General features: G+C 41.3%; 1 long non-coding RNA gene across 1 annotated transcript; it reads right to left on the bottom strand.

Annotated features, from left to right (window-relative positions):
• Positions 1 to 1,314: 1,314 nt before the first annotated feature.
• On the bottom strand, positions 1,315 to 3,348 carry LOC131382413 (uncharacterized). The gene is made up of 4 exons (XR_009211873.1): positions 3,236 to 3,348; positions 3,016 to 3,127; positions 2,442 to 2,686; positions 1,315 to 1,399 (listed from the first exon to the last, which is right to left on the bottom strand). It is a non-coding gene; the product is annotated as an uncharacterized LOC131382413 (long non-coding RNA).
• Positions 3,349 to 5,593: the final 2,245 nt, after the last annotated feature.

The following is a 5,593-nucleotide window of genomic DNA, read 5'->3' as shown; positions in this document are numbered from 1 at the left end:
GCAGAGGAGGCTGGAGAAGGGGCAGCTGTATGCTCTTAGGAGGGAATAGCAAGCGATACTCACAGCTGGGGTGGCGTGCACAGGCCCAGTAAAGAGAATGGAGGTGGGGCACCAAGTCACATCTATGACAAACAGGCCATACATATTTTTGTGAAGAGCTTTCTAACAAAAAGTCATGTAAATGTGTGTTATGAACAAATGACCCCAGATAGTTGCTTTCTCCATCTTTGTTGAACCCCTGCGGACTTTACTTTGCACAGCAAAAGAAACTACCATCAGGGTGAACAGGCAACCTACAGAATGGGAGAAAATTTTTGCAACCTACTCATCTGACAAAGGGCTAATATCCAGAATGAACTCAAACAATGAACTCAAACAAATTTACAAGAAAAAAACAACCCCATCAAAAAGTGAGCAAAGGATATGAACAGACACTTCTCAAAAGAAGACATTTATGCAGCCAAAAAACACATGAAAAAATGCTCATCATCACTGGCCATCAGAGAAATGCAAATCAAAACCACAATGAGATACCATCTCACACCAGTTAGAATGGCCATCATTAAAAAGTCAGGAAACAACAGGTGCTGGAGAGGATGTGGAGAAATAGGAACACTTTTACACTGTTGGTGGGACTGTAAACTAGTTCAACCATTGTGGAAGTCAATGTGGTGATTCCTCAGGAATCTACAACTAGAAATACCATTTGACCCAGCCATCCCATTACTGGGTATATACCAAAAGGATTATAAATCATGCTGCTATAAAGACACATGCACACGTATGTTTATTGCGGCACTATTAACAATAGCAAAGACTTGGAACCAACCCAAATGTCCAACAACGATAGACTGGATTAAGAAAATGTGGCACATACACACCATGGAATACTATGCAGCCATAAAACATGATGAGTTCATGTCTTTGTAGGGACATGGATGAAGCTGGAAATCATCATTCTCAGCAAACCATTGCAAGGACAAAAAACCAAACACTGCATGTTCTCACTCATAGGTGGGAATTGAACAATGAGAACACATGGACACAGGAAGGGGAACATCACACACTGGGGACTGTGGTGGGGGGAGGGGGGAGGGATAGCATTAGGAGATATACCTAATGCTAAATGACGAGTTAATGGGTGCAGCACACCAACATGGCACATGTATACATATGTAACAAACCTGCACGTTGTGCACATGTACCCTAAAACTTAAAGTATAATAATAATAAAATTTAAAAAAAAGAAAATATGAAACAAAGAAATAAACACTGTAAACCCCCCCCCAAAAAAAAATCTGGTAGTAGGTTTACCTTCTTCATGGACATCCATCCTAATGGTAACTTTAGTAACGATACCACCTTGCTTTACAGGATACACTCCAAGGCAAAGTCTACACTGCAAGAAAAATGCTAAGTTGATTTAAATGGCTTTCACAACTAAGATTCTCCTTTTTTTGTGTTCTCCCTTTTTTGCTTCTCCTTTTTGTGTTACCTTCCCATTCCCCATTTTCCATAAATATCAGATTTGCTCTTTGTTTGACTGTCTAGGGCCAGCACAGTGAAAAGCTGTTATCAAAAACTAGGCATCGAGCATTTAATCATGTAAATTCCAGACCAAAATATGTAACCAATAGTTGATAAAAACTTAGAGTGGTCTTTCTCAAAGAGAGTCTTTCACTCTCCAAAAGATTTCCAGAAACAAAGATTTATGAAGCTAAATAATGTATGAGAGATGCTGCACATTTCATTCCCATTGGGAGCTTCATCAGACACTTTGTAATTAATTAGTTTTTGGTTTGCTGCTTATTGTCTGCCCTCCACTTGTTTGTGAGTACTGCAAGTGTGGGTGTCTGTCCTATTTATCATATCATTAGCCAGGCCCAGAATGTGGCTCATCATAACTCTCAATAATTATTTGTCAAAAAAAAATTATGTACATACTACAGCTTTGAAAATGTCTTGAGTAAAGAGTTCTGTTTAGTGTGTTGATCCAGAGTTTAATATGTTAATCCAGTGTTTCCCAAATGAATGTATGCACAAGAAATTCTCCTCTCCCCAAACCCACCCCCCTGCAACACAGAGCACCCATGTGGAATATATTTGGGGAAATACTATCTTAGAGCAAGAAAAGACAGTTCAATAGAGGGTGGCATTTTGTGTTAGTCTAGATGGTGATTGTGTTGTTCATTCTCCTTTTGCCCTTCCTCAAATCCATTCTCTACCCTCCTCTATCCTGACCTCCACAGGCTCCATCATCTGGGTTCCGTTGCCTTCTCATTTCTGGTTGGACTTGGCCAATGGGAAGCCATGCAAGAGATGGAAGAGCAGGAAGACAGAGGTCAGAGTATGTCTTCCCTGCTCTCTTTGCTTGGAACTGCAGCCCTAGCAGTAGCTGCATCCCTCCCTGATGATCGTGCCTCCCCAGCAAACCCCCTTACTCTCTTTCGGCTCTCCCAGGATCCAATGACATGCATCTTCTCTCACTCTGTCAGAGCTCAGGTCTCAGGGTGGTAATGACTTGCCCGGGTACTATCCTTGGAATCCTCAGCTTTGCCTGTAGGTTTCCTTGATCAACCCAAGCCTCTGCAAAAATTTCTTTCATTACAATCTCTTCAGAAACCCCATCAGAGCACGCCTTCTATTTTCTGTGGGTCCCAACTAACGCAGGGATAGCTTCTTCAGTCTGAAATGAAATACCAAGAGGAAACTGAACACCTTCCTGGCAGAAACAGAGCTTCACATAGTGGTTTTGTTATTTTGATTAAAGTTTTATGAATTCTCAAAATCTCATCCACACCTCTATAAGTTAGTAAAGAAATAAACCCCAGAATCAGATATAATACTCTTATGAGTTATCCGTCTTATTAGTTCACAGTTGGGAGGTAAACTATGTATGAGATAGTTTTAATCTATTCCTCACACAGATTTTGAGCTTCAAAGAAAATAGGAACTTATTCCACAGAGCCATCAATCATCATTTTTAATATAGTTCAGGACACTGTGGGCACTCACTGCACGTTAATTCAATTCTTATATTCATTTAGATGATGGTCACAGCTGCTGAGAGTAGACGAAGTGGAGGCACATCCATTAGCTTCAGACAAAAGGATAACATTTGGCAGCACTGTGAACAAAGGCAAAGAGGGACACATTTGTGAAAAGAAGTGACCAGTTCACAGGTGTAATGTTTAGCATTTTTTATGTGATATGAAGCCTGAAATAATGTACTTACGTTTTATTATTGTAAACTTGGCAATAATTAAGATCTATCCAGTGGTGGTAGAATAATACCTAATATTACCTAATAATACCTAAGAGCATATGCCCTATAGATAGGGGTCGTTTTTGTAACTGCATGAAGTGTTGGTTTTCTAATGAGCTTTAGTAGGTTTATTTGCCTTGGAAATCAATGGAGATGGGACACTGAAAATCAAATGATGTCATAAAACAAAATTCCCTAAGAGGCATGGAGAGAAAACTCCACATTCTGATGATGGGATTGTAGAAATCCAATGCCTTGCACAGGCCCCTAATGGATCCCATGAGTAGTAGGAGGGGGTTATGACTAGAGAAGATGCAGACATAGGCCTGTCCCTGCAAGTTAGTTCCCTGAGCTGGTCAGTAATAACCTACTATAACCTCAAAGAGCCTCCAGCAGCATCAGTATAAACACTTGACTGTCCATGGAGAGTTGGTCTTTTCCATCAAAGGTTTTGAGAGGAGTAAAGCCAATATAACCACTGCTATTTCTTCTGAGCTCTTTTGCTCATTCCTCTATCCTTGACCTTAGTCCATTTCTTCTTGGCATAGTTTCTATCATCTTGGAAATTATTTTGCAGGATGAAACAGTTGCTTTTTAGTTGTGTGGGTCTTTGATAAGGGTTGTGTGTTTCCCTTCTGTGGAACTGGTTCATAGGATTGCAGGCTAAACTTGCTTGGGCAGCTAAACTTGTGATGAAAATAATGATAACTCAGTTCTGTTTTTTTCTTATAATTATTTGTTTTAATAATCACTGCTCATATGCTTATCTTCATAATCAAAGGATTATGTCCTGGAAAACCTGTCTATAATCTCTATCTTGTCCTAGGAGCTTCCCAGGATGACTGAGAGTGGAAACAACCAGTCCCCCAGGGAAGGCCCAACCCTGGCTTTTTATCTCCACTGAAAAATGATATCAGAATACACAAGTGTGGCCAGGTGCTCATGTCTATAATCCCAGCACTTTGGGAGGCTGAGGCGGGTGGATTGCTTTGAGCCCAGACAACATGCCGAAACCCCATCTCTGCAAAAAATACAAAACTTAGCTGGGCATGGTGGCTTGCAGCTGTAGTCCCAGGTACGGGGTTGGGGTGGGGGTGGGGGGGTTACTAAGGCAACGGGAGAATCACCTGAGCTTGGCGAAGTTGAGGCTGCAGTGAGCCCTGATCTCATCATGCTACTGCACTCCAGCCTGGGCAACAAAGTGAGACCCTGTCTAAAAAAAAAAAAGAAAGAAAAATACACAACTGTATTTCCCTAAGTCTGAGTTATTCAGTCTAAATACCATGTGTAGTATATACAGTCAAGGTTAAGCTTTTTCCAGCCTGGTCCAGAAGTGACCACAGCTACTTCTCATGAATGACTTTAGGACCTAGGCTTGCACCACCACTCTTGCTTCATACTTTGAGGTTCCAGCCCCTCACCTCGCCAGCTTTTGCTGCTTCTCACATAGGTAACTTTTGAACCATTTAACAATGTATAGCCAGAACATCTCACAACCCTTATATTTCTAGTAATGGTATCTATCATTTACATAAATCAATGGTTGATTCTTTTAGTTTTTCCAGATCAAACCATCTAAGCGGATCCAAGTCTCCAACTCTTCCCTGGTGAAAGCAGCTGTGTTTTTTCATTCCTAGTATCTCCATTAAGATATCAAAGATTCTGTAGATAAGCTTCAGAGTATAAACCCAGGGTACTGCATTTAATATGCCAACCTAGCCCTTGAAAAAAATCCAGGTAGATCATGGCAAATTATGGTTGACCACTGTAAGCTTAATCAAGTAGTAGCCTCAATCACAGCAGCTGTGCTGGATGCAATGTCATATCAGTGTTGATATGTTCTAGAACATATCTACATAGCGTCTCACACTTGGGCACTTGGTATGTGACTATTTATTTGGCATATATACCCTTCAGTTTGCACCAGGAATTAGGATCAAAAGCAGCTTCCAGTCACCTGGGATGAACAGCTGTACTTCATCAGAGCCTTACCCCAGGGTGGTGTTTACTGCTCTTTGACAGAACATAATCCAAAGGATCTTGGTTATCTTGACATTCCACAGAGCATCATACTAATCCACTGCTTCCTAGGCATTTTGGTGCCTCCTGCCAGTGGTCTAGCAGGCAGAGAAAGGGGTTCTTAAAGTCACTTGCTGACACATTTTGAGGGGTTAGGGTGTCTGCTACAGCATGGGAGCTGGGAAGAGCTCTTATATATAAGAGGTTCCCTGGGGAAACTCTTAGTACTTCCCTACAATAAGACACCATGGAAGGATGCCCCTCCCATGCTCCTGGGACCTTAATATGCCCTTACATTTCCACAGCTTT

This window comes from Hylobates moloch, unplaced genomic scaffold (assembly GCF_009828535.3).
Source record: "Hylobates moloch isolate HMO894 unplaced genomic scaffold, HMol_V3 SCAFFOLD_24, whole genome shotgun sequence".
NCBI lineage: Eukaryota > Metazoa > Chordata > Mammalia > Primates > Hylobatidae > Hylobates > Hylobates moloch.
This window is presented reverse-complemented; position numbering and strand designations above follow the sequence as displayed.